This window comes from Solanum lycopersicum, chromosome 10 (assembly GCF_036512215.1).
Source record: "Solanum lycopersicum chromosome 10, SLM_r2.1".
Taxonomy (NCBI): domain Eukaryota; kingdom Viridiplantae; phylum Streptophyta; class Magnoliopsida; order Solanales; family Solanaceae; genus Solanum; species Solanum lycopersicum.
Genome location: NC_090809.1, coordinates 48439746 through 48464064, shown reverse-complemented (window position 1 = coordinate 48464064; position 24319 = coordinate 48439746). Strand labels below are relative to the sequence as shown.

Below are 24319 nucleotides of genomic sequence, written 5' to 3'. Positions count from 1 at the left end.
GGAAATATCAGCTTTAGAAAGTAATAATACATGGAGCATAGTTGATCTTCCACCTGGTAAAAAACCCATTGGTTGTCGATGGATTTATAAAATCAAGTATCTCTCCTCAGGGGATATAGAAAGATATAAAGCATGGTTGGTGGCAAAGGGGTGGTACCTCTCCTCAAGGCATTGATATTGGTGAAACCTTTAGTCCTGTGGCTAAGATGGTTACAGTTAGGTCAGTGGTTCCTCTTGCAGCTTCTAGAGGGTGGTATACTAGAAGAGGTATACATTACTATTCCCAGTGGTTTTGGTAGATAGGGGGAGACTCAGAAGGTCTGCGAACTCCACAAGTCATTATATGGACTCAAGCAGGAACCAAGAGAATGGAACATGAAGCTAACAGAAGCATTAGTAGATAAAGGATTCAAACAGAGTCACTATGATAACTCTTTATTCACAAAGTTTGTTGGCTATGACATAGTGATAGTACTAATGTATGTGGATGATCTTATAGTTACTGGAAGCAATCTGAAACTCTTGTGCGACACTAGACAGGAGATTCAAAAGAAGTTCTAGATGAAGGACCTAGGTGAACTTAAGTTTTTTCTAGGAATTAAGTTTTCTAGGTCCGACAAAGGCATACTCATGTCTCAAAGGAAATATGCATTAGAGCTAATTTCTGAATCTGGGCTAGGGGGAGCAAAGCCAGCCTGTACACTGCTTGAGATGAATCAGAAACTCACTTCTGTACAGTATGATAAACACATTAAAATGGAATTCCTGAAGGTGACACAATTCTTACAAACATTACAAAATACCAAAGACTGGTAGGGAAACTTTTGTACATTACTGTTGACACCCAATTCTGACCGACCTTTAGCTTTTTTAGGATTACTATTTGATTAAATACGTATTTTAAAATTTCTTTTAAGTTTAGAATTTTAGTCGATTTTACTTGAAAATTATATATTTTAGTATGTTTTACTTTATAAAATTATTGTAAATATTATTAAAATATTTTAAAATTATTAATGAATTTCGAAAGTTTTAAAATTTAATTGATTTTCAATTATATAAAAATATTATAATATATGTAGTATTTTAATTAAATAGTAATTTCTAAATTTTCTCAAAATTATTTAAATCCTAACTTATTTTATTTTAATTTCTTTCAATTTTAGCCACTCTAATTCAAATTTTATTTCAATTATAGTCACCCTTTCATTTCAATTTTAGTACCCGGCGCTTGTCTCCTCCCGTCTTCTTCTTTCCCTCTCTCTCCCTTCCTTCTCCCCTTCTCCATCTCTCCGCCTCCCTCTTCTTATTTCTCTCCTCCCTTTGCCTCTTCTCCTCCGCCCCTCTTCTTTTTATCTCTTTGCAGGACCACCGGCAACAACAACATCCAGGCGGGGCGACCAGCAGCTCCAAGTTGCAGCAGCAACTGCTCCAGCCAGCAACAGCTCTGCGAGGACCAGCAGCAGCTTCCAACAACTCCGGACAGCAGCCACTAGCGACAACGGCACTGCCAAAGATGAGCAGGAAAACCAGCCAGCAGCAACTTCAACTCCGGCAGTGGCTCTCCCTAAGTGACCACAACAAGCTCCGGCGTAGTTCGAAAGTCTTGGGTACATCCTTTTATTTTATTTCTATTCCACTTGCTCATCTTATAATGTTTTATTATGTTCATTATGCTTGATGGTAAAATGGTGCAAATTGGCCGATCAAAACTAGCACATATTTTGTGTCTCTGGAAATTAGAATGATTTGCACTTTGAATTAATCTCAATGTCATTGTTGTTCTTATGGTATATCATAGCTAGATTTAGGTGCTTATTTATGATTTTGAATCAATAAATCAATTATGGCTCTTTTTTCTATAATTTTGGTTCATCTAATTCTTTAAAATCGTATTAGCAATTGTTATTGATCTGCTTTACTATTTAGAGCTCGTTAACTTTGCCCCAATATGTCAAAAATGCTAAAATTAGCATGTGGAGGGAATTGTTCTTACATGTTTAGCGTATGGTAAGCTTTTATTCGATTGATGTAAAAAAAGGTTTCGGCTTATTTGTTTACCTTAATTAAAGTTTTCAGCATATTTCGTATTTGATAAAAGAATAGATGTTGAACTAATTTTACTCTTTGTCAAAAGAATTCAGTGTTATAAATCGATTTCCCTTTCCTTTCAAAAATAATTAATTCATTTTTCTTGCTTCATGTTTGGTAATAACGAGTTAATAGTTATTTTCTAATATGACTGAATAAATATATTAATTGATCTGCTTTTCCTTACTTGAAAATTGGCTGATTTCTTACTTATTTTTATATGCCTCTTCATTAGTTAAGGAAAAAATAATTTTACTCTTTCTAATTTATTCTTATTTGTTTATATTTGGTAGCTTAATAATAATAATTTAATTTTATCTCTTCTTTATTTAAGAGAAAATATTATTGTTTTTTCTAACTTTTATTCTTATTTATCTATTTTTGATAATGAAATATTTTTAAAATTTTCTAATTTTGATTCTTCTTTATTTAAGGAAAAAATAATATTACTCTCTCTTAATTTATTTTTACTTGCTTATATTTGATAAAAAAATAATTAAAATATTTTCTGATTTTTGGCTCTCCTTTAAAATAATAAAATTGTGACTAATTGATTCTTTTAAATATTTATTTTCCTTATTTGTTTCCCCATCTTCTACTAGATAAAGAGACCTCCTTCTCATACTTTCATCACACTAACTCAACTCATTCTCACTTTTTATAACAAGTTCTCTCATTACACTAAGTTCTCTCATTCTCTCATTGCTCTCTGTCTCTTGAAATACTATGAACATTACTCTCTATTCTTGAAAGAGAATTAAGAACTTTAGTAAGACTTTGCACCATTCTTTGGGGTATTGTTGTGTTGTGGTTGAGGATCAAAAACCTTACTTACTCGTTGACATATAATTCTGCATAATCGGTTAGCTCTTTCTATTAGTTTAACTTTGGTTTTGCATAATTATGAATATTATAGTGTATTAAAAAATAATACAACAAGGAAGCATCCGACTTAGTTTCATTACTCTTTCCCTTTATGTGCGACAATGATGATTCTTTATCTATTTTGGTGTGTTGTTTATGTGAAAGCAATCGGTAATTATGAATATTTGATACTATAATTATTTTTATTATTATTATATATCTGTGTTACATTACCGTTTTAGCAGGTTTGAATTCAAGATTTGGAAGAGTCGCGAAGAGAAGGAAGATTAGATAAGACGATTTTATTTGGTTTATGTTTCTATGTATAATTGTTACTTTGTAATAATTTATAACTCTTTAACTGTAACTCTCAATATATAAATAAATATATATGTGTGTATATATATATATATATATATATATATATATATATAATAAAATATTTGGGGGATCACCTAGAGGGAGGGGATTTACATGCTACTTGTTTATCGTAATTTTCAAAGTTAGAAATAATGCCTATAGGTATTATGTGATTTTAAATCTTTTAACCACCTAGAATTCTTGTTTATAGGTGTTGTAATCTAACCAATTTTCAACATGCTTAATACTTTGTTTGTTAACGAGTTTCAAAATAACTAGATTCCAATAATTTTTTAATGTTAAAATCAAATCCTAATAATTTAGTAGGCTCATCGATTAGATGTTAAAAATATGTCGTAATTTTTCAACATTGTCTTATCATGTAGAAATCATGCCTAAGGATTAAATTTTTTTTTCATATCATTTGGAGTTACAAAATTATGCCTATATGTGTTGCTCCATTCTGAGCACCTAGAAATCATGTTTATAGGTTTGTAAATAATTTTTTAGCATATCCATAATTAAAATAAAATTTGTTGAGCATATTTTTCCCCTTTTAAATTAGCTAATATCATTAATTAGTAATCTTATTTGTCCTCTTGAAGATTTTCACGTTTGTAATGCAATATGTTGTTTCTTTAAAATAATAATAATAATAAAAAAAAGAAAAGTTTTGGGTACATTTATCAAATTGCTTGACTTTTAAATACATTTCAGAGAATAATCTTTGCATTTAATTTAGTGACTACATTAATGTTCTACTAGTTTTTTTTTTTTTTACAAAGATTTACAACATGCTTTTTTAGTCATTGTTCAATCCTCCTTTCAAACTCTGGACTGATTATGACATTTGTTTTAAAATATATATATAAAAATTATAAGTATTGTCTCCTAACCTATCGTTAGTGGGAAAGTCAAAGGAGTTACGAGGTCTAATTCCAATATTTTTAAATTAAGCCGACGCGTCCCTGAGAGTATCACCTACCCATTATTTTCAAGAATAATTGTGTATTATATGTAAATATTTATGTGCCTATATGCAAACTAAATCCTTTTTGAATCATCTTCAAAATATAAACTTTTATTATTTTTCTAAGACGACCTCCAAACAAAATTGTTTCTATGGTGGAGGAGCGCAATTAACAATATCGTGGCATCATCCCTATAAAGAAACAAACATTTTTTTGATAAAAAATTCTAGCCAAAATTTGCTCAATTTTTCAAAAAAAAATTCGCACATCTTATTCTTGTTTGGTGCGGATAATAAATTAAATTGAATTATTTTTATATCTATTTGTGCATATTATGTCTTCTTGTTTATCTCTTTATTAATTGCTTAATATTTGATCAATATTTATAGATCGTATGCTCAAATAATAAATAATTGAAGTAATCTTAATTGTTTAGTAATTTATTTGGGGCAGCTTAAAATAAAAAATAAGGAATTTATCACCTAATTTTGCATGTTTAAATTAATAAATAATAAAATAATTTTAATCGTCTAATATTATGTTTATCACCTAGCAAGCATGTTACTTAAATGATATCAATAATGTAGTGACCTTGATTGCTACTTGTAACCCACATATATATTGCATGAGATACGGTTGGGACCCACATTTGTGGACCTCGAGGGATGCCTAATACCTTCTTTTTGAGGTAATTTGAACTCTTACCTTGATCTTTGGCTCGTTGACCTTAGGTAGACTTAGTTAGGTTAGATAGGTGCCCTAACGCGCCTTAATTCGTTAGGTGGTAACTCCTTAAACTCAAAATCCCAAAAGAGTTGTTAGGTCGTGCGCAAAACCCGTTTTTTCCAAAACGGGGAGCGACAATTACCATGACTAGACCTGATTTTGCATTCTCTATACAAGTATTGAGTCAATTCATGCATTGTCCAAAAAAATCACACATGGAGGCAGCTTTAAGAGTGGTGAGATATATTAAAGAGGCACCTGGTTTAGGCTTGTTAATGCCAGCAAATGACATCAATAAACTGACAGCCTACTGTAATTCTGAGGGAAGCATGTGTGGAGACTAGAAGATCAGTTACAAGATATGCAATAAAGTTTGGAGAAGGTCTTGTCTCTTGGAAGTCAAAGAAGCAAGAGACTGTGTCAAGGAGTTCAGCAAAAGCAGTGTTCAGAAGTATGGCTGCATGTGCAGCTGAAATAACCTGGTTGATAGGACTATAGAAAGAGTTAGGTGTCATGATAAACCTACCTGTGAGAATGATATCTGATAGTAAGGCAGCTATTCAAATTGTTGTCGATCCAATCTTTCATGAAAGAACAAAACATTTTGACATTGATTGTCACTTTGTTAGAGAAAAAATATGTCAAGGGATGTTAAAAACTGAGCATATTAATACTAAAGACCAACTTGCAGATGTGCTCAATAAAAATCTAGGAAAGGTACAACACAATATGTTAGTGAGCCAGCTTGGAATGAAGGATGTGTTTCTACCATAAGCTTGAGGGGGAGTGGTGATCAATGAAGTTCAATGTACAAGCCATATGGTGTGAATCAGTTAGTTTATTAGAGAAATGTAGGTTGATAACTGAATGTGTATAAGCTGAACTATAAATTGTCAGCTACATGAATGTAATAGTTAGCGGAGTCAATTCAATGTAAAAGTAGTCTTCTCTTCATTTCTTCTCTCTTCTATCCTTTTCTTTCTCTACAAGTTAGCAACTTATGAATCTCCATTAATGGAGTTTACAATTTCAATTCATAAAAAAAAGAAATAGAAATTGGAATTCTACACAAACCGAGATAACTCGATGAACTAGATTAGAGCGAGATAGCTCGATCAAAATTAGCAAACCTTCGCTCTGATACCATATCAAAACTGCATCAATGGTGGAACTCAAATTGAATGCAGAGAAAAGAAAATTGTATTTCTGTTGAAAACGGAAAAGTGAAGTGCTTTCATCACAGTTGGGGTATATATACATGAGCATAACATTTGCATTGGAATCTTCTTGAGAGAATGTAACTAATATAACTAACTAACAACTTCTAACTAATTAATTGATTAGTCCAATTTAATCTTCACATTCCTTTTCCTGTCACTATTGGAGATGATATAGTTGACACTAAGTCATCTCATGAAACCACTTGTAAGATACCCACATATGACATATCTTCTCAAGTCTTTCTTAATTCACTCATTTGTACTTCTACTGCAAGCAATGAAAATATGTTGTCTGCTAATAAATCATGTGTGACAGTAAAAGATAGTGTAGATTTGTTGTGGCATAACAGGCTTGGCGATGTGCCTTTTTTTAAGATAAGGACTATATCCACACTTCCAGCTAATTTTTCTCCAAAACAACCCTTCTTATACACCATTTGCCCAATGGCTAGACAAAGAAAGATTGCCCTTCAAACAAAGCACTAGCCAAATCAAACAAAAGATCAAATTATCTTGAGTCAAATCTATAAAATTCTGAACGAATAGAATGAAATTTTATCTATATTTGAGCTCATTTTGATATCTCAATAAATGCTATAGTAAACTTTTTCTAAAAATATTGTTTATAAAAATAAAAACTAGATAATTCTTTACTGATTTAAAGAGATAAACTATATGGCATGCATAAATTAGAATAGATAGTATATGTTGTTTCGTTCAAATTAAATTATACAACTCTATCTAACTACATACGCATAATAGAAAGAAAAATATAGAATCTTTATTTTGAAATCGAAACCACGTACAAATAAAATGATTTTATATTTGAACTTTTTGGACTAAAATTGAAATGGTCCGCGCTAGGCTTTATATTTTATTATGCATGATTATTGAATATTATTAATTTAGTAGTGTGCCATTGCACCTTTCTCTATTTTAAATTAATTGATTGATAGTTGATATTTGATATGATGATTGTGTTTGTCAAATGCGTCGTGCTTATGGTATAATCAGAACAATATTGAATTATGTTTGGTTGCCAAGAAAATATCTATCTCTAAGATTTCATAAAGGATTTCATTAATATAGTTTAAAGATCAGTTAACGGCCTATAATTTTTACCTTTCACATACGATATTTTTTTTTCTTATCTAATTACATGTCAGAGGAGTAATAGTTCAAAAGTAATAAATTATTGAAATATATTAGATTATCATTATACGAAGTAGTATAGCCAACAAACACAAGGATAAAAAAGGAGATTTTTTGTTTTTGTTTTTTAAAAGAAAAGTAAGACGTTTTGTAGCTGTACAAGATTTATCTTCTTTCTGAGAATATGGTAAATCAGAAATTATTATATTCGTGATTATCTTTGGTGAATGAAAAAGTGCTCCATTTTTTATTCTAATATGAGGCTAGAAAGTGGGGATAGATTGAGGACTAATTAAAAGGAACAAAAAGGATCCACTAAATAATATCCTTCTCCTTTCCTTTTCTCAAAAGAAAAGGTAAAACCTGGACAAAATCGAAAAAGGATGAATAAGAAAGAAAAAAAATAAAAAGAAAGGAAGAGGCTCTCTTAAGTTTTGTTTATTCATTTCTCAAGTCCTTGACCATCATACCTCCGAACCCCATTTATCAACGATAGTGTTTTGTTAGATCGTATACAACAAACTAATCGCACAACCTAAAACTAATCCAAACTTGGTTAGAACTTGTTACAGTTATGGACTATTTAGTACGGTATATACATACGATGGTACAGAAATAAGTGAAATCTCTGAGATCCACAAAGCCTTTTTAACATACAAAAGAATTACAAAAAACAACCTATTTTTTTTATAAAATTTTATACAGCTTTCTTACTCATCAAACATTACAAAATAAGTAAAAGAATCCAGTCATGAAAAATATTTTTTGATCGTACCAAACACATCAACATTTACATGTAGTATTTGGTAATCTAATTACTGTAATATTCTCGTACGAGGCGTGCATATGATATATGTATCTATGTCAAGAGATAGTATGTATTAATTTAAATGTTTATTTTTGTACCAAAATATATAGTAGTAGCTAGGTGAGAGCAAAAAAGTACCACTTTCTAGGTGAAAACGGTAAAAAAAATATTATTTAATAGACAAATAAAATTAGTAGCTCATTTTCTTCCTCTCTCTCTCTCTATATATTTATGGATACATAAATCCAGAAAAATTAATAAATAAAAACTCAAAAGTAAACTAGATCCAGAAAGTTGGGAATATATATATATATATGTTGGAATGAGAAATTCGCATATAAAATTGAAGATGAACTTCAAAATTATTCAATTAATTTTTACAGTATAGTAACTTATCTGGATCTTTATTCTCCAAATTGTATTCAATTATACTACAAATAATAATGAGTTAATGACAACAAATTGAAGAACACGAAGAAGAAGTAGTAATTAAGCAACATGATTTGTATTTCTTTTACTATGCTACAAATTACAAAACTTTAAACAAGATTTCTTAAATTTATATATATAAAAAAATAAAATTCATTACTAGCTCATCTATGATGGGGATCTCAAAAGCTACCAAAACTCCATACACAAACAAATACTTCTAAATAAAGAATTTATGACCAATTATTACGTCTCGATCTCAAACAAAAGTTGGATGGACTGTGTGATTAATCCATGTGTTAAACTCAAAACCCAACATAGGGTGTTGGAAGAATATTGGAGTGTGTTGTTGTTGATGAAGAATTATCTTTAGAGACGATTGTATCTACAAATACTGCTACAAGTTCTATAGCCAATTTCAACATCTCAATGCATATCTCTAATTTTTGGATCACCATATCGAATGTTAATGAATAATGATAAAATCTCTCACTTTAACTTTTCTAGTTTCCGCGTATTTTGCTTGATACTATAAACACATTTTCTTGGTTTTATTTATAGTTGGAAGAATTTCCTCCATTGGTCATAAAAAAATAAAATAAAGAAGCTTTAGCTAAATATGACCTTTGGAACGTCCCAAGGGACGCAAAAAAATATTTAATAATATAGTAGTAGATTTTGTTTCTCTCTCAAATATAATAATAGTGCAAGGATTATTTGTGAATGAGACACATTGCTAGTATTGTTGGCAAACTTATCCATTTATTAATTGCATGGACATTAAAGTAAGAAACTTATAGACCAGTGTTGCTTTTGCATTTATACGAGACAAGTGGCCCTTATTTATTCATTTATTTATTTATTTATTTATGTTTATTGTGTTTAGTCTTACACACGTTAATGTTGACATATTTTATTTTATTTTATTTTAATTACTAAAGCTTAATTTATATAAATCTGCAAAATATCCTAAAGTGACAGAGTAAATTGCAGTCGCACAAAAAAATATACGAAGAAAAGAATAATTTATTAATAATTATAATGCTACTCCTCCTTTGATTTTCTCTCTCTTAAAATTTATCGATAGTTCATATTTTTTGAACTAGAAACCTCCTTCAACTTTATTTGATTATCCATTGATTTTTATTAATATTTTCTAAATTTGCACGATATTTGAATGTCTCTTTAAAGAATTATACATATTATATATAAGGGTGGACTAAAGTTTAGGATAGTATCTCCAAAATTTCTAATTGAAATATAATACGTATGGTAAATTCATACAAAATTATAATTTCTACGGTAAATATCGATATTAAAAATAAATTACATTGATCATCATATCTCATTTTAAGATTATAAACCTCACTTTTTAATTAAGAATTACCAATAGACTACAAATTTCTTCTGTGGAAAATGGAATTACGTTCATTACTATACTGCAATAAATAAAGGAAGTTACGGCAATTATATAATTGTATTATGTTATATTTAATACGTAAATACTGCAACAACTTTATACGATCTCATTTTGTTGCTTATTTTTGTTGTAATATTAAAAAAATCTTTTGTTGGTTATTTTTGTTGTAATAAAAAAAATCTATTATTACTAAATATTTTGTTTTCCGTACTATAGTATGTTAAAGAATGACAAAAGTCTCATATCGATGGTTAATAAGATGGGTGGACTCCTTATAAGGCTTGGGCAATCCTCTTCCCTTTGAACTAGCTTTTGAGCTGTGACTTAGGCCTAATACCTAATTTTCACATGGTATCAAAGCAAGGTTCGTCTCACCCGATGTTGGAATGATGTCTCCCTTTAAGCTAGCTATTGGGGTCTGAGTTCGTCTAAGACCTAATTCTCATAGAATCTTCTATTAGTTGTGTTTGCTTAGAAGAATAATTCCTACCAAATCTTGAAGTTTAATTTTAATATGCATCTTGCCATTTAAATACTCCCAAGAGGACAAATGTTTGAACAAAAAGTTCCGCGTTAGGCAATATGTATTGCATGTATTTGTGTGTCGTAATTGCTATGATCCATCTTTTATATTAATTATTAATCTATATATTTTAACAAATCAGTTTTATATTAAGATTTTCTTCATTTTATATGTTGATTATATTTAGAAAGATAACGCGTGATCTACGTGTAAATGTATATTTGTTTCTTAAAGGAATTCCCACCTTAGTTAAGTTACCTATCATCTATTTATCTCTTATATTTATGTGACACCATTCTTTCTTTAAGGAATTCCCACCTTAGTTAAGTTATATATTATCTATTTTGTCTCATATGTGACACCAATTAATCATAGTCATAGTTTTAAAAAAATAGAAATACTTTTGAAATTTAAAATCTAAAAGAAGTCTTAAATATTTAGGTAAAAATAAATCATCTTATTATATGAATTTCACTAGTTTATGAGCTAACTATTTCTATACATGCTAGTTTACAATATTATGAATCTTACCAAAATTTGGTGTGTCCAATACATGTATCTCAGGATACATGGGTCAAATTGAGATGTAATTTGTTCTAGATACATTGTATCCAAATGAATTCACATGTATCTAATATATATATAGAAGAATCTTCATCGCCTCCCTCTCATCTTGCTCGCCGTTGGGCGGCGTATCGATCAGTTCGATTTTCGAATTTATCGGTTTTACTTATCAATCATCGGTTTGTAATTATACTAAATTTTTATGGAACCATTAAGATATCTATATATCGATATTGATTTATCGGTTAGTGGTTGTTATCGATTCGGTTTTTGAGTTATTTGTTAACGGTTTACACAATTTTTTTTTGAAATTACTAATGGACTAATCACTAACTAACACCACGCAGTAGGCAGTAGTCATTGATGAACTTTTCCCAGTTACTCTATTACTACATAAAACACTTGGCGGTCGTTTGACAGAAAAATAAATAATGCAGAGATTAATAATGCATGGATTAGTAGTGCATGGGTTAGTAGTGCATGGTGTATTTCTTTTATCAAGTGTTTGGTTCATTGCTTCTAACCTCATTTTGTGTTTGGATTAAAATTCTATAAAAAGTTTCTTTTCAATTATACCCTCGCATTATTATAAGACTTTTTATTTTATGTAATAGATCAAGGTAGATAATTGCCGGACAGTATTATATTTTTGTCCTTCTAACTAGTTGGAGAAGAACAATAATATTGTTGTCACGTTTGCTATATATTTTCTCACTTGAATTATATAAGGGTAAATGTAATGACCCAAGGGTATACACTAGAAGTTACACGACGTATTCGACTTCGGAGGTCTTATAGAAGACCTTAAACATCCTTCATCGTATATATATATATATATATATATATATATAAAGAAGTGTGGAATTAAAACTTTTCATCACAATAGTCAAACTCTTTTATAGAATATAAGAAAGAAACTAAGTCTCATCATAACCATCTTAGACACATAATATCTTAGGGTCACAACCCTTACATCAATTGAAATTAAACCAGTCTATTACAAAGTCTTTTAGAAAAGGAAAGTAAACCATAAGTTATGTCCTCGAACATATGAGGACATATCAATCTTGAGAGAATGTTATTTTCCAAGCTTCAACTTCTAAGAGAATCCTCACTTGCCACCTATACTTATAAAAATAGACAACTTATGGAATTGATACATTGAATGCACTAAGTATGGTGAACATGCTAGAAATCCATGCAAAAACGGACATTTACTTTAAAAAAACATACTTTTTCATGTTCTTTTGCATGAAACCTCATAAAACAAGCATAAGAATCATCTTCAAGTAAATATTCACATATAAGACACAATATATATTCAACAAGTAACCTTTTCATCACTGTAGACCCTCTACCCAAAGTTACTCTAAGACTCACTTGAGTAAGACATGAAAAGACCGCCCATACACCCTTTTCAAGCACGCCTAAGTGAACCTCAAAGCTATCCTAGATAAGAACCTTTCATTTTAACATTCAATCTTTTAGGAGAACATGCTTTACATAAGTTATTTAGGAGTTAATCATACAATTTGAGGACTTCACATAATGGTCTTGGAAGACCTAGGGAACTCATCCTAGCACCTTCAGAGCCTACTCGTGCCATGTGTAGATAGCATCCCATTCCACTACCTACACGTTGGAGAACTTCTCCAATACTAGAATGCACATCTCACATGATGAGAATAGACACTAACTGACATAGACCACACTAGCTAGGTATGGAATCCAGTGTCATAAGAACCCCACACCGTGAAAGGTGTTCTACTTGCCAAAGGTAGAATTATTAAGCATCCCATGTTGGAACATGGTTAAGGGATATTAAGGGCTTCTTTGTACTCTAGTATCATTCTGAAGTAGAGCTACTACCACAAGCATATCCACTCAGTGTTTTGTCTTTGTTCTCATAGAGTCAGTTCATTAACGTATTAGTATTTGAGAAGGTACCATCTCTAAGTTCTACAAACTCATAATACTTCTACCAAGAAAGGATCCGCCAAGGCTGCCAATCAAGGTTCATTAGGATAGCTCATTCTCAACCTTCTTTTTATATTCAAGGTTCCATATTAGTCTCTCATAGAAGGGTACCTACTTTAGGTCTACCAACCCTAGACTATCACTCTTTTCATTCATTCAAGAGAAGGGTCCCTAAGCTTACCAAGTAAAGACACAATATTCACTCATCACTATTCAATACCCTTCAAATATCAAGTAGGGACAACTAGTTACCAATACAAGACACTACAACATACTATAAAGGCTCTTCCTAGTACTTCATCATCGTATATCAACAACTTGAGAAGAAGCATACTCAATCATATCATTATAGCATCCATATAAGATCATATCGACAATACCTGAATACCTTCACTTTATACCTTTACATATACTATATCATGATCATACAATAATTCACAAAATAATACCAATATAACCATGTTCATAACGAATATAACAATTAAACACCGTCATCATAAGTGGACCATAACAATCAATAATAATTTAATATCAAGTCTATAGTATACAAAGGAATTAGGTCAACTCACCACCTTCCAATATCCACAATCATCATTCCTTACCCATTCCAACAAATATACATAACAAGAGATTCTTACCAATGATACTATACACCAAAATAAGACAACAATCCATTCATATCAATGATCCAACAATAAGCAATATAGACATCAAAATTATAAAACAGGCTATGAACAATTCTACAGTAATCAATACATTATTCTATAGCCCACAACAATCTACACATGAACTTTATTAGGTTAAGCCATGATCACTTTACCCACATTAGAGCCAAAGTTAGAAATTCAAGGAATACATGGGTTCATGAATTTTTTTATCTTAAAACCACCAATTAGCATTGATAAATTCATAAAACATTAATTTAAACCTTATCATGCATGACCCATGCTTAGAATTAAAAATAGGTTTTTAAGGTTTTTGAGATTTTTTGAAAAGCCTTTAAAATTGGCTTCTTGAATGAGAGAAGAATGAAAGATGAAATCACAATACTTCAATTGAAAAAATCCCACGAAATAGGTTTGAAAACTTGAAGAATTTGACCTTCTTCTTTGGAACTTGAAGGTTCTTCAATGGAGGATCTAACTAGAGAGAAAATTTTAGAGAGAATGGAGAGCTTAAAATTTTTGGATTCTAATTGAAGGTTGGGATTATTTATTAGGGAAATGGGTGCATAATGACCTATAATACATATATAATACACCCCCAAAATACCCCTACATTAATTGGACCTTGTTAAACAAGTCAAACCTAACTTAAATTTTCAGAATTATCGTCTGGGAAAAAGTCCGCGTCGCGAAGCTGTTCCCTCAAGATTTTTGAAAATAATTTTTGAGACAGTAGAGTCTGCAATACGGACTAAAAATTTGGCCCTTGGTGAACCAAATCCGCGATGCGGACTGGTTTCTCCTATGTGTATTATCTTGCTGCCTTAGGCAGATTGTTGGCCCAAGGTTGAGTCCTCCCCAAGATCCCTAAGGTGGTCCTTGGGGGGGGGGGGGATCCTTTGGGAGTCGTAACCGGACGTTTTGACCCTAAAAACATTTATCTCTAGGTGTTAGGGTCATTCCCATTGATTTGAGTCCAGACAATATCCAAAAACATATACAACATACAAAGACACACTAGCACACACTTAAGACTAGTTTCCGGACGTCTTGGTTGTCCTTTGATGTTTAACTCAAAACTCTACAAACTGACTTCTAATGCTAATATTCATTATTTTAACACCTTATTACTCATAAAACACATGACAATCTCTAATTTATCCTAATTCATTTTGAGGGTCGATAGAAAAAACAATTGTTATCTTAATACATTAATCACTTAAAAACATTTATTTTCAATTTTAAAATTGATAGACCATCTACTTTAAAACCTAAAAGATGGTAAAAATAGTAACATCGAATAAATCATCTAGATTTACATATAAAAATTGCAAGGTGTAGTTTTAACATGTATGCAATATATAAATTGTTCAAAATACAATTAATTAGTAATCACATATAAATTAACAAATAATATAATCAATTAAGATCACATACATCATGCGGTGTTTTTTTCAGTTAGTAAATGTGAAACAACTCACATTTTAAATATTGTATTGATATTTATTGCATTTATGTATTAACAAATGACTCTCTCTAAATAATGAAATTTTGTAAGCTAATTTTTTTTTTAAAAAAAATTACTAGAACAAATATAAAAACAAAATCAAGAATATAAATAAAATGATTTAAGGCATATTTTTATCTTTACATAGATAATCTCACGGTATTACATAATTATTACTAATACCACCACAAGGAAGATATTAGTAATACCTCATATAATACCATCTAGGGTGTATAACTACTCCATGGATTAGTTATACTTCGCCCTACAAATTCTACCAAACATAGTACTAAATGATATCATACATAATACATGAACTATTTCTCCCAATACCTCCTACCAAACGATCCTTTAATAAAACTCCATATTAACCTGGATAGAGATGTCAACATTGCTCAATCTAACAAACTAAAGAGGATTCCTCATAACAACCAAGTCAATTTCAATATGAACTGTAAAGAAAAGTCATTACAGCACTACTAACAAAAATCATTAATGGTCATGAGACCATTACTAGCAAAAAAAATTCATTGCAGATTGTAGTATTGCAATATTCCAAGCATATCTCACTGGCTCACTCACTGTAATGAGAAGATAAAAACAAAGACTTAAAGTAAGAGAACTAATCATTTGACCTCAATTTAGACACTTAAAGTATGATATCAATATAGCTCACCGTCGTGTAAATTCTAAATGACAAAAGTCACTGTAAATACTGAAGTATAAACCCTAAAGGCTAAAAGTTACCGTAAATATTGAAGTGTAAACCCTAAAGGCTAAAAGTCATTGTAAAGACTGAAGTGTAAATTCTAAAAGACTAAAAGTCACTGTGAAGGTACTACAGTGTGGACTAGGCTAAAAGTGCCTATAAGGCCTTATTAAGTGATATAAATGTAATCAATTAAACTTATTATCGAGTTAATTACAGTACCCTATTAGAAATATGATCAAATAGAGATCCGAATTGGCAAATTCATAAGAATTTTACAGTAAATCGAGACCCAAACCATTGAACCATTATCCCAAACCATTGACCCAATAACCAAATTATCTGTTTGGATTATCGATTACAGTTCGATTTTGAACCATCCTACTCGATCATCACTCTTCTATCTTGCTCATATATTTTGTATCACACATACATGTGAAACACACCAAATACATAAACAAACCACGTTCATCATGTATTGTATCTATGATAGCAAAACAACATATATCTAGATACGTGATTTGAAATCTGATATTTAATTACTCCTTGTATCCCATTTTATGTGGCATTTTTCGCATTTTGAGATTCAAACAAGTCTATCTTTGACTGTAAGTTTTTCATAAATTCTTTTTACATTTTGAAATTATCAATTATTGCGACTTATAGTAATCTTTACGTAGTTTACAAATATATAAATTTCAAATAAAAAAACTTGAAGATTTCATACGCAAATGTCCAGTCAAATTTACACTGTTTGATTCTCGAAAAACGAAAAGTGTCATATAAAATGAGATAGTTGAGTATTAATTATTGAATTAAAATGTAATTGTAGCTTAGAAACCAAATATAATTCACCAAAATTGGGTCCATAGGTCCAAGAACTTTTCGCTAAGTATTATATCCTCGTTAAGGGTCAAAGGTAGGCGTGGAGATATTCAAAAAAGTGTTAAGTGGTAAAAGATGTTCAAAAAGTGTTGGAAGTTGTATAAACCGTAAATCTCGTGTAAACCTATATCAAAATGAATCCATTCGAGGGTAGCTTAGAGTAACGGTAAAGTTATCTTACTTGATTTATAATTCACGAGTTTAAGTCGTAAAAATAATTACGACTATGCGATTGAATTAGGGTACGTAAGCTTCTCGACCTTATGTAAATACGAAATACTTTATACACTATGCTTCCCTATTTTATAAAGAAATTCATCAAGAGGATCAAACAATAACAACAACAAATCGAAGAACACAAGATGTCTAACGCAATATGTGTTGAATTTCGTTAACTTGACAAGAAATTATCGGGTAAATGATTGCATTACTAGTTATATTCCATTAGTTGAGTTTGCTTAGAACAATTATTACAACCTAATTTAAGTTTTATAATATGCTTTTGCAATTTATTATTTGTTCTCCATTTAAAATAGTGAAAAAAAAATCCTTTTTTAAAGTGTATTTACGAAAAAAGAAGAAGGTGAATGTTAGTCAATATACGTCCAATAATTGCTAATTAATTAGGAAAAATTATATGAAATGACAAACATTCATAACTAATTATATCATAGGGGTATAGTTTAATTTATTTACCTTATATAATTATAGTTTAATTTTTGGGAAAATTTCATATATGGCAAACTTATTTGATTAAATAACATTATATGGGTATAGTTTATCTAATTACATTATATGGGTATGGTTTAGTTATTTTAGGTATAGTTTTCCCTAATACCCAACAGAACAAACGTTTTGAACAAAAAAAGGTCCGCGTTAGGCAATATAGATTGCATGTGTTAGGGTGTCGTATTGCACTCATCCATCTTTTATATTGTTATACCATCTATTTATTTTAATAAATCATTTTTATGTTAAGATTTTCTTCATTTAATTATATGTTGATTGTATTTGGCAAGGCAACGCGTGATCTACGTGTTAATTTATATTTTTTCGTAAAGAATTTCCACTTCAATTAGAATTTAGAAACTTCTAAGTCAAAAAGAGAGAATTTCTTTTTAAAATTTAAAAAAAATGGTCAAAAAAGTCCTTAAACAATGTAAGAGAAATAAAAATGTCCTTTATTTATAGTTTGGTCCAGAAATACCCTAAAATACCCTTCCCGTTAATATTTTGGTCAAAATATCAATATTATTATTTTGGATAAAAAAGATGTTCATTTTTGTATTAAATATATTATTCATTTTATTTTTAACACATTCTATTTCTAATAATATTTTGTAAAAATTAGCAAATGATTTTCTTCAATTCAGAAAAATATAAAAAATGAAAATATTTTTTATTTTATTATTATTATATTTTATTGTTATATAAATATAAACTAATGATGAATATACTATGAATATATACATATATAATATATATATGATCTGTTGAAAGGGTTCACAAAATTTTCTATTTTAATTGTCAGATGAAATTAAGAAAAAAAAATATTTTCTACATATTTATTTTTAAAAGTGATTTTAAAAGAAAGAAAATAAGAACATGATTCTTTTATAATAATTTAATTAAGAAGAAAATGTATTTAAAAAGAAATAAATTAATATAGTTATACGAAAAAGTGCATTTTGACCCATTTAGTAACTATAGGGGTAATTTTGGATCAAAGTATTGATTGTAAGAGCATAGTTGAATCAAAATATTGACGACAAGAACTTTTTTAAAATCTAAACTATAAATTGAGGGCATTTTTAACCCTTTTCCTTAAAATTTATGAGCTAAAACAAGCCTTAAACATTTATATGAATATGAATCATTTTATTATAAATAAATCAAATCATACATAAAAAGGTTTTTTTAGATAAACCAAAAAATAAATTCCATATATATATATATGTATTGGCACGGAATAAATAATATTTTTCTTTTATCATATCATTTAAATATTAAAAACCAATATAAATGATATATTAAAAACCAATATAACGCACCTAAGTTTGGGTCCATATGTAACGCTCCAAAAACTTTTCGCGAAGTATTATGTCCTCGTTGGGGCTTAAAGTTAAGCATAGTTTTATTCAAAAAGTGTTTTTATTATTCTTTTCTATGGTTTTAATTTCATCGAATGTTTTCAAAAAAACATATTCAAAAAGTATTGAACGGGTATAAACCCGGATCTCAGGTTAAAAGGTTGTATGATTAATGTTACAAGAGGGAAGAGGTAATCTTAAAAAACTAGAAAATATTAAGGGAATAAATCTCCCTAATTTCAATGTCTCCTTTTCCATTGGAGATTATCGGAGAAGAATCTCTTTTGTAGACATCAAAATTTTATGAGATTCAATAAGACGTGTTCAAGAAAAGCATATAATAGGGCTTCAAAACACAAAGAACCTTTTGCTTCTTAGTTTTATGTTACATGTACCTAGATAATAACATATTTTCGTGAACAAACAAATATAAATCATTTTCTTGTTTGTATCAAAATGAATCCATCTAAGGGGACCTAGGAGCATCGATAAAGCTAGGTTATAGGTTCAAGCCGCGAACCCAACTATCACTGCACACCCTCTTGCATATTAGATTGTCTACATCACACTCCTTGTAATATATCGCTTCCCAAACCCTTTGTGAACACGAAAAAATTTATATGCTAGGCTTCCTTTTTATAAGAAATTAATCCATCAAATATTATCAACATGTTTAATATTGTCGAAATTATATTCTAACTCTACAAGAAAACTTACATAAAGAAAATTTAGCTCAATAATTAGGAGAACAATAACAAAAAATGGAAGAACACAACGAGAAGTCAATAACACATGATGTGTTGAATTTCATTAACTTAACAAGAAATTATCTTAGGAGATCTCAAGGACCACCAAAACTTAATCTCCAACATACCAACTATTGCATCTAAAAACAATTAAGTTAAAAAGTTAAAAAAGTCAACAATAACTACTTCTCTGTCCCAAAACAAAATTGAATGGACTATGTGATTAATCCATTTGTTAGAAACCAACATAGGGTGTTGGAAGATCAATATTGGATTGTGTTGATGATGATGAAGAATACTTATTATCTTTAGAGACAATAGTGCCCACTGCATCTACAAACACGGCTACAATCTCTAATGCCATTTTCACCATCTCGATGCATATCTCTAACTTTTGAATCGCCATAACCAATAATAATAACCACAAAGCTAATTCGAATGATAGAATCTCTTAGTTTATTTTACTAAGTCTCTTAGCACGTGTATTTCTCTTTGATATAATTACCAAGAAGATCTCTCTCTTTGTATATATAGCCTCCAAGGCCTATAAAAAAAAGAAGCTTTAGTTAATTAAATGTGACCTTGGAAACACCCCAAGGGACACCAAAAAAAGGGAAAACAATAATCTTTGTTTTGTGTCTCAAATAATAATAATTCTATGGTGGGTTTGAATTGTTTCAACTTGTTGAATGAGACACTTTGGTTGGTATTGTATTTGATGGCAAGCTTATCCATTTATAATTGCATGGCCATTAAACAAGCCCATGTGGCATTTGCCATGAAACAAGACACGTGACCTTCTTTCATTGCATTGGGGTCATACTTAATGCATTACAATACAATAAAAGAGATATTAAGTGATAATTTACTTTAACGTACTTAATGCATTACAATACAATAAAAGAGATATTAAGTGATAATTTACTTTAATGTTATTATATTTAGAATTGTTAAATCATTTAACGGCATTTATATGAAATTATGTTATGAATATCTATACTTTTTTTGTCCTAATTATTATTATTTTTAGTTGTTTTTAATTACTTGTCCATTGTGACAAAATCAAAAAAGGATCAATTTTTTTATTTATTATATTTTCAATTAACTATTTTGATAAAGATAGAACTTCTTAAAGATCTTAAGTTTTAAATATATTCACTTCATAATTAATAGAGATAAAATATTTATCTTAATATATCAATAATTATTTTCTTAATAGATTTGTCAATTTATAAATAGATAAGTAATCAGGAATTGAGAGAGTATTAATATTCACTAGATACAATTACCGCCAAATCCTTTATTTGCTTTAAATGAATTTTAACATTAACCTTTGGAAAGTAGAGTTTAATTTATATATATTGATGATAGTGTAAAAGTTACTTTTTATTTTTAATTTGAAAATTGTATTTTTGTTTAATGAAGGGTCATATATATATATATGTAGAACCAAACTAGCAGCATACGTGAAGATAGAAGAAGTTGAACTCCACCACATCATAACGAAAATTAGTACAGGTGTAGGATTAATGAAAGAGATAGTTGAGAAAAGACTACTGTTGGGCAATTTAATTTAGACGAGTATTTTAAAAATTGTTATTATTTGGTAAATAAAATAAATTCTTGAATATTTTATAGATTGTTATTTGGTAAATAAAATAAATTTACTTACCAAAAAGGAAAAGCGTTCAAGTTATTCGTAGGAGTGACAAATTCAATCTATATAAGTGAAATAAAACTATTTTGTTCATATTAAATTAAATGGATCACTCATATTTTTTTTAAATAAGTTAATATGATTTTCATGTTGGAGATTACAGAGCAATGACGTAGCAGAAATATAGAGTAATCGACATACGTCCAGTCATTGTTAGCGATATAGTCGGAGTCTACAATTCTTCTTTTTTTCAAAGATCTTCGAAGCACTCAAAACCTCACTCTTAGATGGTATGGAGTTTTTAGAGTAATGTACTTAGGACCTTTAAACCAAATGACATATTTATAAACGTGCTTACATCAAGAACGGTTATAGGTCACGGGAAGTTACCAACCACTTAGTAGGATAGTGGATTCATGTAGTGGGGTAATGAGTAATTAACTATTATCTCATTAATCAGATAATGGGTAATTGATCACTTTCCCATTATTGGGATAATGAGTAGTTAACTACTTTCCTATTAGTGGAATAATGGGTTCATAAAGTGGAAAAAAGGACCCATCTAATACGGACCATATCAGAATTAACAAAACTGCTAACATTCTCCCACTTGTTCTGCATATTTTAATCTCATTAATGAAATATAATACAAGAATCATGGCGATAGTTTCTCTTGCAGTGAACAATATTTTCCATGTATCACAATGCACTATATCTCTAAACTATAACCGATATAATTAAATGAATAAACTCAATATTTATTCAAGGTCCATACTTTAGTGACATTTCTGAAAATAAAACTGAATGTGCACACATTTAACGAGAAATATCATATAAATAAAGTTTCGTAAACATTCATTGTTACAACGAAATTTTACATAGTGGGACTAAGTCCCATGGTGACTAAATGATCCTTAAACTTTTGTGGTGGCATGCCTTTAGTTAAATGATCAACTAACATTACTTTAGTGCTAACGTGTTCAATGACCACTTTCTTGTCTTTAACACGTGTTCTTATGGCTAGATATTTGATGTCGATATGCTTGCTTCGACTATCACTTTTATTATTCTTAGCCATAAAAACAGCAGCTGAATTTTCACAATATAACCTTAATGGCTTAGATATAGAGTTGACAATTCTATGTCCAAAAATAAAACTCTTAAACCAAAACAAGAAATGATTTCAGCCCCCATAGTGGAAGTAGTAACTAGAGTCTGTTTGGCACTTCTCCAAGATATAGCTCCACCGGCTAACACAAATATATATCGTGAAGTCAATTTTTGTGAATCAATACAACCAACAAAGTCTGAATCAGAGTAACCAATGACCTCCAAGTACATAAGAATGTAATCTTTTATTCCTTGAAGATATCTTAAGATTTTCTTTTGCAGCTTGATACGCTCAAACTTACTTCTCAAATGAGAAGTAAAGCGGTCGCGTCAAGTAAATAACCCAACTAGTGAGGTTGGGATCGTTCCCACGAGGAAAATAGTCTAGACTTAACTTCAACTTGTTATTACTATTGTTCGGTTGATGACTTCCTTAGAAAGTAAAAGCATAAAAGGGGGGTTTGTATTTCCTAATGAGCAAAAAAAACTAACGAACTTGAAAGAGACACTTAACAGCTTTTAATGTTGAGTTTTAATCAAGTAATCAAAGTAACTAGGGTTTACGTGTTCCACACAGGTTCATAACTTGATAATTCTAACTATAACAATTCTTTCCTAGTATCTTGCATGCAAAGTGATAAGTTATGTATTTCTAAATCCTTGGTCCGGCATCTAGAAAATCTCACTCCGCACCTTGGTCCGGCTACGTGTGTTGCTTTCCTAACCCTTATCCTTACCTCATATTAAGCATCGTATTCGATATTTGCCTAAGTTATTACCTCGTACCAATCAATACTAGCCTATTAGATAGTATACACTAAATCTATGTTAATAATTCTTTTCCTATTATCTACCTCCTTGGTCCGGCAAGTAGCATTAAGGCGAGTTCTAACGTTGATCATCCGTAAAAAAGACTTCTAAGCGAAAGAATTATTAATACATGCAAGACACAATTTTAGAATTGTTATTTTAGCTAGTGTTTATCTCATTATTTGTCTATGGTTCCCACAACCCTAGTTATGGAGTTTAGTTCCTCATAGCGATAAACACAATATTCAAATATGGTAAACAAGAATTCATGTACTTACTTCAATGAGAAAGAATAAAGTCCAAAAATTTACTTGATTAATCACCAAAAATCACTTGTAAGAATCTCTAACAATCAAACACTCCAAACACAAAGTCTAACAATATAATGTTTAATATCACAGAGTCTAACCTCAAAAACGATGTTTTTCGAACTATTTATAAAAAAATAAAAACCTAATTAAACAAGGATTCTAATTACTGGAAATCTGCCATAACGCGGCTGGATCGACGGACCACGCGACGGACCGTCGTGGTCATGATGGACCGTCGTGGTCATGATGGACCGTCGTGGACTCCGTCGTCCCATACTTGGTGCAATTCTTCTGCTGCTTTCTTCATTCCCCTCGACGACAAGTGTGACGGACCGTCATTAGCACAACGGTCCGTTGAGGGTCTCGTTTCAAAATACTTCAACTCTTGGAATCTGGGTACTGGGATCACTTCTCTGATCTCCACGACGAACCTGCAGGACGGACCGTCATAGCCATGACGGACCGTCACAAGCTTCGTAATCCCACACTTGGTCAGACTTCCCCATCTTCCTTCAGCAGCTTCTCTACGCTGCCACCTACGGACCGTCACAGGCACGACGGACCGTCATAAGCTCCGTAGGTGGTCTCTTCTGCATTTTTCGCTCAAAATCTCCGTATTCAGCTTTGGACAGATTTCCTGCAAAACAAAGAGAAACTTATATCAAAATTAGCACAAAAAGGGCTTTTGGACACACTAAACTTAAGGAAAAAATATTAATTATAC

General features: G+C 30.3%; 1 long non-coding RNA gene across 1 annotated transcript; it reads left to right on the top strand.

Moving 5' to 3' along the window:
- Positions 1–1219: 1219 nt before the first annotated feature.
- Positions 1220–3395, top strand: LOC138338987 (uncharacterized). The gene is made up of 2 exons (XR_011211918.1): positions 1220–1610; positions 3201–3395. It is a non-coding gene; the product is annotated as an uncharacterized lncRNA (long non-coding RNA).
- Positions 3396–24319: the final 20924 nt, after the last annotated feature.